General features: G+C 40.1%; 1 long non-coding RNA gene across 1 annotated transcript; it reads left to right on the top strand.

Moving 5' to 3' along the window:
* Nucleotides 1–1,414: 1,414 nt before the first annotated feature.
* On the top strand, nt 1,415–3,324 carry LOC120523278. Its single transcript, XR_005632577.1, has 2 exons — nt 1,415–1,610; nt 2,264–3,324. It is a non-coding gene; the product is annotated as an uncharacterized LOC120523278 (long non-coding RNA).
* The last annotated feature ends 8,609 nt before the right edge of the window (nt 3,325–11,933 follow it).

Genomic DNA, 11,933 nt, shown 5'->3' with positions numbered 1-11,933 from the left:
GCAAATGACAAAAAAGACCAGCATTTCTCCATTTAGCTTGTTACCAATTTACACCTGTGCGTGTAACTATTGGGTTTATACTTAGAAGGAAATTGAAGAGAAAAAAATGAAGGACTTTTACTCCCTACATTGCAGCCTTCAAATCATTTGGATGATATCCTTAGAAAGGGAAAAGAAAATCTAAGATATGAGAACAGCCTAACATAGCAGCACTAACATGCCATGAAATTCAAGTACTGGCATTCTAATTAAGCAACCGGATTAGAACCAAATCAGCAGCCCTCCGAGTCTGTGATTGAGGACCGCTGGGCTAAAAGGTTGTGTCATGGGGTTACGAAGTCGGTGTTTTTCTTTTCTTTAACGGCGTCCACAAATATGAGAGAAACATAGGAGCTGGTAAATAGCTCAAAGTCAAAAACGTCCTTTTTTTGTTTTTCTTTTTCGAACCCGACGCGGAGTACATTACTCTGAAAGAAACTGATGACAATGAACTGAACATTAGTCATCCGTTTAAGGCTTTAGATCATTTGGATGATAGTATTAGAAAAAGAAAAAAAAATCGACGATATAAAATGATTTGAGATTGCAAAGTTAAACCACTAACAAACCATGATATTAAAGAAGACTGGCACTGGCAAGGACCGCTTTCTAATAAAGAAACTAGGCAGAACAAAAAACTTTTGATGTAACCAAGAAAGTGACTTTATAAAAAGCCTCGTACGAAATAAAGGTCGCCATATCTCCCTTGAAGAGGCATTGCGCTAATTAATTAAAAACGATCTGACAGTTTAACAGCAGGCATTACTCATTTTTTTAGTTAACGCTGCAAACGTACTCCTTTTAGTATAAACCAATTTATCGTGTGCACTGTTTAAAATGATTCCGCCAGAATGTAGGTTACGCATTAACTGCCTGCTCGGGAATCCCCCGCTTCCCCTGCACAGCATCAGCGATACGTGCGCGATGACACTTTTCTCATGGCAAAACGATACAAACGGGCAAGGTTCAATTGCTCCACTAAGGGGTAGAGGCGTTTGCGTTTTCTTTTCCTTATTCATGTCTCGCCCTCATTCTGCGTGATCACTCAGTAATTTCTTCTATTCTGACGGCGCACCTACCGTGCCAAGATATGAATTTGAATAGTGGATTGAAGCAGGAAATTGATGACGTGCAAATGGTTTGTTCCCAAAGTAAGGACGTGCAGAATTGAACGCACCGCACCCCAACTATAACTCATTGGGTTCAACGTACCCGGTTGGTTGGAAAGGTTACTCCTCTCGAAGGTAGCGATAGGGTCAAACATGGGAAAGGCGGGGCCAGGAGTAGATATACCCATTTTTTATTCGACGAAAACACTCTCCGTCAATTGTCTATTTGCATAGGCAGGCCAGGTTGCAGAAGCAGAGGCGTGGGCTCCGTTGTTATAGTGTAACTAAACTGAAGTTCAGGGTTACTATGCTGTGATAAGAAGGAAATGTAACTTTTTCAAATTCTACACTTTACAGCTAAATGCACTATTATGTGCAAAGCGGATACTATAACAATTATTTTAAGTCGGTTTCTCTAAAAACTGAAATTGAAGGCCTTGGGCGGAAAAAAAGAAACTTGAGGTATGTGATATTTCATTTTAAAATAAGGGCTGCCATGATTTAATTGTCGCTTTTGTAAAACGAGCGTTTTTGTAAATAATAATAATGATAAAACGCGACGGCGAGGAGGATGCGTTTAACTTAAAGCAGCACTATTGGGTTTCCTTAATCGCGGTGTATTATAATCAGTGCCTAATCTTTTAACAAATACATAATTATATGTATAGTGGCGCTGAATTTAGTTTTTCTTTATGGTAAAATTGAGTGTTAACAATAACAAAAAATTATTTAGCTATTTCTACGCAAGCCACTGGGGGGGCTGTGTGGCCTACGGGAACAGAGGATTGCAAAGTTTTTACAAAGAATCCGCTTTTTTGAAAGAAAGGGAACACGGAGCAAATGAACCCTCAAGTAAATGAAATAAATCCAAATAGTCTGAATCATCAATGGGTATAAAAATAATACTATTAACCCTATATGTCGTGTGTGATTGTAGGAATAGTTTCAAAACGTTTATAATTTTGTGTTAAACGCATTAGCGCCGATGACATTATTATGGGGGACTCGCTGCCTTGTGGGCCTTTTAAATGGATAGGAATGGGATCCTTTACGCTTTCCCTAACTTTATTTTTTACATTTAAAATGTACATGGTCTCCCGTTTGTGTGTTTGCAGAACACCCTGACCAGAACTGAATTATCCAGAAGCCGGTAAGCCACTGACTAACGCACATTGTGTCTCTTTGCGTTCCCACTGTGCGTGTGACAGCGGCTAACCAGCTTCTCGGGCAGCGCTCCCGGACCCGCGCCCGCGCCTGCGCCTTGATCGACAGAGAGAAAGCGAAAGCGAGAGCGAGCCTGGAGAGGAGGAGGAGGAGGAGCAGCAGCAGCAGCAGCAGCAGCCCACGGAAACCTGGACATCTTCAGCACAGCCATGGCGAGTCGAGGAGGCAGCATGAATCATCATCCTCAAGCCCTTCCCTATTACTTCCAGTAACACTTCTGCGTGGTCATTTAAGTACGTTGTGCCGTTTCTCAAATTGTGTGCATTCAGTATGGGAATCGCTACACAGAGATAGGAATGTCATAACATTTTATCAAGTGAGTTTGATGGACCGAATGGTCTGTTCTTGTTTCTTACACTTGTGTTCCGACTACATATCGAATGAGCTAGAGTCCTATAAAATATTATTATAGTGGGCTTTGTGCTGTTGGGTTTGTCATGTCATAATTCGGGTTGCACCTTATTAGGGCTTAGCAACCTAATGACACTTGGTAGTTTTTTATTTGTAAAAATTAAAAACTGCAATCGGGAATTCAGCTTCACATTCCTAATATACTGTGTTGTGATGAGTCCTACTACTAAGCCACCAAAGTCAAACAGACCATTCGGATTCCTTGGAGGGACCAGAGACACGTGTGCACACACAGTAGTGTTTAATATATAGAAGAAGATAGTGGGGTGTCCAGTTCTGATCCTGGAGGGCCATGGTGCCTCCAGATGCCACTTTCTTAATCAGTGACTATTTTTTTGCTGTTAATTGTCTGCTTTTTTCCTCTTCGTTTTAATGGCCATTTTTTTTAAGACTCTGAATTGCTTCTTTTCTCCTTAAATGTTAGCCACACCAAAATGAAATGTGAAGAGGAACAACTGATGATTAGGGCTTCAAAGTCCAACTATTTTGTTAATTGGAAGCAGATTCTTGTTGTTAATTAAAGCCATTATTCAATTCTCTAGCTTGTGCATGCTCTCATTCTTTCACAGAAGACATTTTCAAAACTGATGCTTTCCTTTATTCTAAGAGCACCACTAAAATGTTTTGTGGACGCTGGAAGATAAACATTACTGAGACCTTCACCTTTCTTTATTTTTAAATATTGTTTGATGAGCACAAGTTAGCTGGTCAAGAGTTGGCTTGTTTTGTACCTGATTATTGTTTGGCTGCTAAATAAGGAGAAAAGAAACAATTAGGAGCCAGAGTCGTAAACAACAAGTCAGTTCGAGGATATGAGGGGGCCTGAGCATATCCCAGCAGTACAACATTTATGCACATTCCTGCACATGTGCAATGCCAGGTTCCCTGCCCTGCATGTCTTTTGTGGATGTGTGACAGGAACCCATGCAGACAACAAAAACTGATTCCTTGTACAGCCCAAATCACACAAGGAATTCTTCAATGGACTTAAACAGGCCCTGTTTTTGACAGCCCCCCAGCCTTAATTCTCTAAGACAATGAGCAGAAACTTCAAAAAGCTTTATAAGAAAAAAATGGAAATCTTAGGAAGGGCAATTAAGAGAGAGAGACCCTCGTCCAGGTAGGATGGGCATACACTGGGTGCCAATAAAATGGGGTAAATACAACACCCAAAAGAGAACAGAAATAATCTTCACAGAGCTAGATGGCCAATTTATCATGACCACCTCAGAAATACAACACAAGAGTGGACACTATTTTGCTCTTGCACAGCACTTCTCACCAAGTGCAGGTGCAGAACGAGGTGACCACTCTCAAGGCAAAACTCAATAAATACACAACTATCACATATAACGATACAAATTTGTTCAAATATATCAAAAACAAAGTAGAAACAGAATTAATATAAATGAAAAAAAAAATATTTGTCTATCAGTAAATCGTAGAATCACAGATTGTAGAAAAGGAGTCGGAGACAAGACAGACACAGAGTCCAGGAGACCTCCGCCAACAAGCCGTGTCCCTCCAATTGGCCGTCCCATAGCTGAGTTAGTGCTTGGCTGGCCAATCAGATGAAAGGACCCTCCTACCTAATGATTCCAGTGCTCCTTTATCTGAGATGACATTTCCATGGGCAGTAAAATAGTGCCACCAAGTGCCACATGATTGTTTGTGCAGTTCTTCCCAGGTTTCATCAGGCATGAAATTTGAAAAGCAAAGCCCTAAATCCATGTTGTGCCACTCCTATTTTGGAAAATGAATAAGTTAACCAAATAATGATTATTTGAAGTCGCTGTAGTGAAAAGTCAAGCAAAATGACACCTTTCATTGGCTAACTAGAAAGATTACAATATGCAAGCTTTCGAGGCAACTCGGGCCCCTTCTTCAGGCAAGAGGTATGATTACATCTTACATACAGATGTTGATAACATCTCGCCAGAACAAGGGGCCTGAGTTGCCTCGAAAGCTTGCATATTGTAATCTTTTTAGTTAGCCAGTAAAAGGTGTCATTTTGCTTGACTTTTCACTACATTCATAATGGCTAACACGGTACAACACCCTAGTACTATGGAAGTTTCTAGAAAGTCAAAACCACACAGTGGGTGCATGGCAGAGACATCGTACACAGATTTTACAAACACAGACCCATTCTCATTTTCCTATTGGCATGTCTGTGGATTGTGAAGAAGAATTCATACCAATACAGGAGAAAACTGTCATGACTTCACAGAAAACAGGTATCTGCTATGCTGTACCAACTTCAGTCATTCATTTTGGGTTGTTGGAGGTGAGAAACCATCATGGCAGCATCCAAAGCTGGAGGATACTGTAATCCATCACAGGACCAATACCAACCAATAATTTTAGAATAACTGAATAGATCAGTCTGTCTAACTCATCTGTCAAAACTCCCATATAGTATCTATATATCTATCAGTCATATTGTGCCTTCCATATCTATCAGTCTGTCTGTCTGAGTCATGCTTCTAGTATTAAAACACACTGCAGGGGTCATCAAAGATGTTCTCTTGTAGAATGGAAAACATGTAGGAGTGGCAAAAAAGAGTGACAGTGCAATAAAAAAATAGTAAACACAGTCTGAGTCAAGCTGAAGATGATTTTAGGCCTACGAAGCACACCCTGTCTTGATCTCTACTTATTTTGTCCCCACCCTCTAATCACACTGCCAACTGTCATCTAGCATGACTGACAACTACTGTCATTCGGACTGCTTTGGGTATGCTGCCTGGTGTGTCCAGTTTCAATCTCTTTCAGTCAGATATCCTTACCCTTGAGTCAATTTAGAGTTGTTGATCAACCTAATGTAAGGTATTTGAGATGTGGGAAGGAAACTGGACCACTGGAGAAAACCAGCAAAGCAATGATGAAATGGAGACTTAGTGGGTCTTCTGTAATTAGAATTCAAACTTTTATGTATGGTAGTTATTTCCGATAAGGAATACAGAAGTTTTAGAGTAAGGAATATAAGTTTCAAGGTAAGATTGTTATTCTCGCTAATCATGACACAGGAGAGTGGCAACTAGTAATGCGCAAACCCCATAGAGCATGGATGTTAAACTCCGGTCCTGGAGGGCCGCAATGGCTGCAGGTTTTCATTCTAACCACCTTCTTAATTAGTGGCCCATTTTTGCTGCTAATTAACTTCTCTTTCCTTAGTTTTAATTAACTTGATTCAGGCCCCTTAGTTGTCTCTTTTTCCTTAATTGGCAGCCAAACAATAATGAGCTGCCATGTGACCAGCTAACCACATTATCTGAAGGTAAAGAAAGGTGAAGGTTGATCTCTCAGGTCACCAAACATTGTGATGGTGTTCTTGAAAAAAACAAGAAAATCAAAACTTTTGGAAATGTCAGCTGTAGCAGAATGAGAGCAGAATTGAATAACAGCAAGAATTGGCTTCTCATTAAGGAATTGGTTGGAGTTTAACGCTCCAGTTCAGCTGTTGGCTCGTTTCACATCTTATTTCTGCTTGGCTTCCGTTTAACGAAGAAAAGAATCGATTGAGAGGATTGAATCCTTAAAAACAGGGCTATTAAAATGAAGGGAAAAGGAGTTAATTAGCACTGAAAACTGGTCAATTATTAAAATGAAAACCTGCAGCCACTGTGGCCCTCCAGGCCCAAAGTTTGACACCCATGCCATAGAGTTTGCTTCATCAGGCTTTCAGCAAAATCATGAACACGTTTGCTTTGCGTTTGAAGTCAATACGGAAGGAGGAACTGCGCTCGTTTTGAGAGGATTATGATGGTGTGGTGGCCTTTCAAGGAGCCCTGAGGGCTGGGGAAAAGGTCTGCCAACTATGCTGTGAGGCAGCAGTGCTAACTACTGCACCACCGTGCCTCAGAGAGAGAGAGATAAGTAACGTGAGCTTTTTTCATGGACATTTTTGATACTGTTTGTCATGGTCCAGTGTTGTGCTCCATGGACACGAATTCAGTCAGAAACTTCTCCATTAAAACATAAAACTAAAACTTTTTCTCGGCCATCACTACAAACTACACAGGGAAAATAATTTTTTAGGTGGAGTATTCCTTTAAGCATTTTTACCAGTTATAATTCTATTTCCTCTCTAATGGCCACCATTGGGTTACTGACACCATTATTTTTATGAGCTTGATTGTAATCACCTGTCATACTGAATTAGCCATGCTACCTTTCAAAAACAGGTAATGAAATAAATTAAAAATATTCGCTATCTCTTGCCCTATGTGTACCTTCAGTGTCTTTCCTCTGTACAAGTATTTGCCTGCGTGTGGACGTCTCTTAACCGGCGCCCGCTCTTTTGACTGTGTTCCTGTAAAGCCTGCTCTCATTAGTTTTGAGGCACCTTTCTCACCTCCTGCCCACTTTTAAACTTTCTGTCTTTGAAGGTGGCTCTCAGCATGCCTCCTCTGCCATTTCTTCTCTTTGTGTGTCTAACACTCGCTCTTCATCATTCGATCGCATCATCAAAGCCATACAGACCAATCATGCTGCTGTAAAGCAGGGGTTCCCAAACTTTTCAGCTCACGACCCCCAAAATAACCGTGCCAGTGACTCGTGACCCCCACTATCCTCAGAAGTGGTTAAAATATACAAATGTTGCATAGCGGTGCACATGCGCCAATAGGCCTATCCAAACATGAGCATGACAACACGAAATAACACAATGGTCTAACAACCATATAATTTTTTTTTAATAGTAATTTACTCATTTGTTTAATTTCAACAAAATATCCTATCCAAACGAGCATGACAACAAAAAAGAACATAATGCTCTAACAACCATATAACTTTAAAAAATTGTTATTTACTCATTCGTTTAATTTCAACAGAACACCTCACCTAATGAGATGGGTGGGCGCAGCAAGTCCATTCTTGGGTTAATTTTGGAGACCGCGACTCAGAGATCATCCTCTAAGTTCAGTCGTGACCTGTATTTATTTTTAATCTACGTGCGTGCCGAAAAAGTCTTTTCGCACAAGTAGGTAGTGCAAAACGGCATCAGTACAGCCAACATACGAAATGTTATTTCTAAAAAATTAAATTAATTAATTTCTTAAAAGTTTTAAAAAAGTATTTGATTTCTTGGAAATCGTCTCACGACGCCCCAGAGGGTCGCAACCCCTACTTTGGGAACCACTGCTCTAAGGGACAGGACACTCACACACGTTTATAGTAGAGAGCTATGAATAGCCCACCCTTTAATTTTCTAACCTCCTTATCCAGTTCAGGATTGTAGGCAGCCAGTTTTATCCCATGTCCCAAAGATGTGTGTTACGTTAATAGGCAGCTGTAAACTGGCTCAGTGTGAGTGTGTGTGTGATTTGTGATCGTCTGGTACACCATTTGGTGGAGATGGCTTAATGCTGTGTGAGAGTGAAGAGTGCCACACGAAATACTGACTGATTTACAATGTAAAATCCTTGTAAATGTGCTTAGTAATGAAACACGCGGACACACAGTCCAAATTAGTTTTGTTACATCTGTAAGCTTTTGATTATGATTAAGATCAAGATTTGAGCCTTATTAGTATGTGACAGATGTTATAGTTTAGGTACTGCAAAAACGCATCCATTACTTATTTACCCTTATGTAACAAGACCCTAACACAAGCTTCTTTTGGTCTGCACAACGCTTATTAAACATTAGAGAGTTTATTCATGTCTGTGTTGTGTGGCATATTGGCATGATGTTAAAACTACTTGCTGATATGAAGGATTCACTGGTCTTGTACTAAATACGTAATATCAAGAGAAGTGCCTCTCCCTGAAGCCGCCTCAGACCATTCCAAAATGACGTTTTGTTAATAGATTTCATTGCAGGGATGAATAAACACTTCATTGGAGCTTTGTAAGTGTTATGAAGACCCAAAAAGTGTTAAAAGGTCCTGTTACATAAGAGGAAATGAGTAATAGGTACATTTTTGTAGTACCTAAAGTGTTACTGGATTATTATAAGCAGTATTAAAACCAAAATGGTGGCGTCTGATCATTGTCTGTGTAGAGTTAGCAGGTTTTCCTCAAGGTGCCCCTGTTTTTCTTCTTCATTACCCAAAGACTGAATTGTTAGTTTATTGGGGACTCTAAATTGGTCCATCAAACATATGTAGTTTTTAATATCTGGAAAAGATTTGGGATTAAATCGCTTAGAGATCTTTATATAGACAACATCTTTGCATCCTATGAACAACTTCATTTCAAATTTAACTTTCCAGCTACACATTTCTTTCACTATCTTCAAATTAGGAACTTTGTTAAACAGAACCTGCCCGATTTTCCTCATCTTGCACCCTCCTCCATGCCGGAAAAAATATTGCTCAATTTCAAGGACTCAGACACCATCTCTGCAATATATAAAATTATTTTACAGTCCCTCCCTTTCAAAGATCCAAGAGGATAATGGGGGAAAAGATCTCTCATCATCATCTTATCAGAAAAGGAGTGGAAGGTAGCAATGCAGAGACTTCACTTGAGTTTCATATGCGCAAAGCATACAATTATTCAACTCAAAATTATTTATCCAGCACATCTATCTCGCTTAAAACTGTCCAAAATGTTTACTCTGTTGGGCATGCTCTCTTTCTCATAGGTGGGGTCGATTTGCTTTCAATCCCATTTTTTGTAAAACTCGATCTATTTGTATGGAATGATTACAACAAAATAAAAAAAAAATAAAAAACAATAAAATAAATTGGTCTATCATGACTGACTTTGCCCTATGATGGACTCGTACTCAATTTGGGGGTTGGCAAATACTATGAAGAGTGCTATATGAAGTAAACGTTGGCTGATTGACACTTGGCGTGCTTACATGTGCTTCAATAACTCGATTATTTACAGAAACCTGATTTCTAAAATGCCATGTAAACCCTTATCCCAAATAGAGAAATCAGGTTATTGGACTCTGAGAAACCTGATTAACAGAGGTAGATTACTCTGCGAATAAACCAGTTATGTGGGAATGTAAACCCTTAACCAGGTTACCGTGAAGGATTTTGTAGTTGTGTACATTTCCACTGCATTCTGTTCGCCTGATTAGCTTTGCATACGCTTTTAGCAGCCACGGGTACAAGCATTCACAAATTAATACGTTTCCATGGGCTAATGTTTGGGTGAAATAATGTCTCTCAATTTTTCGGAAAAATCTGAAATTTTGTTGATGAGTTGAACACACAGTGCTAAACTTAGCAGCAGAATCTCGAGAGCAGTAGGGCAACACATTAAAAGTAACTTGCGTTGCGTAGTCTGATTTCTTAGTATTGTAACGAGTAACGTAATGTAAAGCTAAATTTCTTGAAGTATAAATACCTCAACATTGTTATTGCAGTGGCACTGGGTGTAAGGTTAAGAGAGCACTTACTGGTATGGCGGCCCTTTGCAGGGCTCAATCACTCGGCCTAGCAGAAAAGAGTTTGCAAAGTGCAATCCGCTAACAGAAACCTATAAATAAAACATCGATTTGACTTAACATCCATCCATCCATTATCCAACCCACTATATCCTAACTACAGGGTCACAGGGGGTCTGCTGGAGCCAATCCCAGCCAACACAGGGCGCAAGGCAGGAAACAAACCCTGGGCAGGGCGACAGCCCACCACAGGGCGCAGCACACACACACCAAGCACACACTAGGGACAATTTAGAATCGCCAATGCACCTAACCTGCATGTCTTTGGACTGTGGGAGGAAACCCACACAGACACGGGGAGAACATGCAAACTCCATAAGGAGGACCCGGGAAGCAAACCCGGGTCTCCTAACTGCAAGGCAGCAGCGCTACCCACTGCGCCACCGTGCTGCCATTGACTTGAAAATGATTACAGGCATCATGCTTATTTTCTGATTCATGGTGGCCAATGATAACTTCACTGATTTTAGAGGAAACTTCCAGAAGATTACTTACAAGTGTAAATGCGGATTATTAAGAGACCAGGTTTCTGCCTTAACCGTATTTTGTTTGTGCATGTAAATGCACTGACGGAGTATTCTTATAAATTAATTAAATTAGTACTGCGAAGAACATTACATTGAAATAGCAGCAAGGAGACTGCAAATCATTGTCTATGTAGATAGAGGGTGTATGTTCTCCATACTGTGTGTCTCCTTGAGGTAGCCTGGTTTTCTTTCTGCGTGCCAGAGACAAGCTGAGTGGACTGGTGACTGTAAATTGAGTGTGTGTGTGTGTGTGTGTGCCAATCTGAGTTGGATTAAAAGTATCTGAGAATGTTATTTGTACAGTCACATCCATACGTATTTGGACAGTGATACGATTTTCATAATTTTGTCTCTGTTCACCACCACAATGGATTAGCAATAAAGCAATCCTTATGTGATTGAAGTGTAGGTTTACCAAAAATATCATTATGAGGCGCTTTAAGACTGACAGCCACCATATTTCCATGGGTTCAAAAGTATATGGACATTTGACTGACAAGCTATTCCATAGCGAGGTGTGAGCAGGCCCCCCATTATTTCCTTAACTGTTAAGCAGGCAAAAGGTTTGAAGTGATTCCAAGTGTGAAATTTGCATTTGGAAGCTGTCACTGTGAACTCTCAATGTGAGGTCCAGAGACCTGTCCTTGCAAGTAAAATATACATATAAAAAAATAAGTTTTAAAAACCACGCTTATATTTAAAAAGTTTACAGTAAACCCTCGTTTATCACGGTTAATCCGTTCCAGACTCTACCGCGATAAATGAATTTCCTCAAAGTGGGATTCTTTATTTATAAATCAAATATTTTTGCACTTAGAGCATAAAAAAATCTGTTTACGACCTTCTAAATAAGTTTTTTAACATTATTAGAGCCCTCTAGACTTTATCTTTTTACCTTTTTTACTCTATTTTTCTCTATTTCAATGATCACTTCTATCACTTTCTTTTATGTGGAATCACTCCCTGGACACTTTTTACTACTTCTGCTACTTGACATGGATTTTTACACGCCGAGACTCGCCTATTCAAATAGTCAACTTCAAGCACTGAGAAGAAATGCGCACGCTGGTGTGGTTCCCTATTTACCTGACGAGGTCAGAAGATGATATCGGGGCAGCCGAGCCGGCGCTAAGATAAAAGCCAAGTGGCTTGCGAGAAAGTGGCGCTATAAAACCTTCAGTGCCTTCTGTGATCCTGGGAAAGGTGAACTCAC

The sequence above is a fragment of the Polypterus senegalus genome, chromosome 1 (genome assembly GCF_016835505.1).
Source record: "Polypterus senegalus isolate Bchr_013 chromosome 1, ASM1683550v1, whole genome shotgun sequence".
Lineage (NCBI taxonomy): Eukaryota > Metazoa > Chordata > Cladistia > Polypteriformes > Polypteridae > Polypterus > Polypterus senegalus.
The sequence above is the reverse complement of the archived record's forward strand: the minus strand, read 5'-3'. Positions and strand labels throughout refer to the sequence as shown.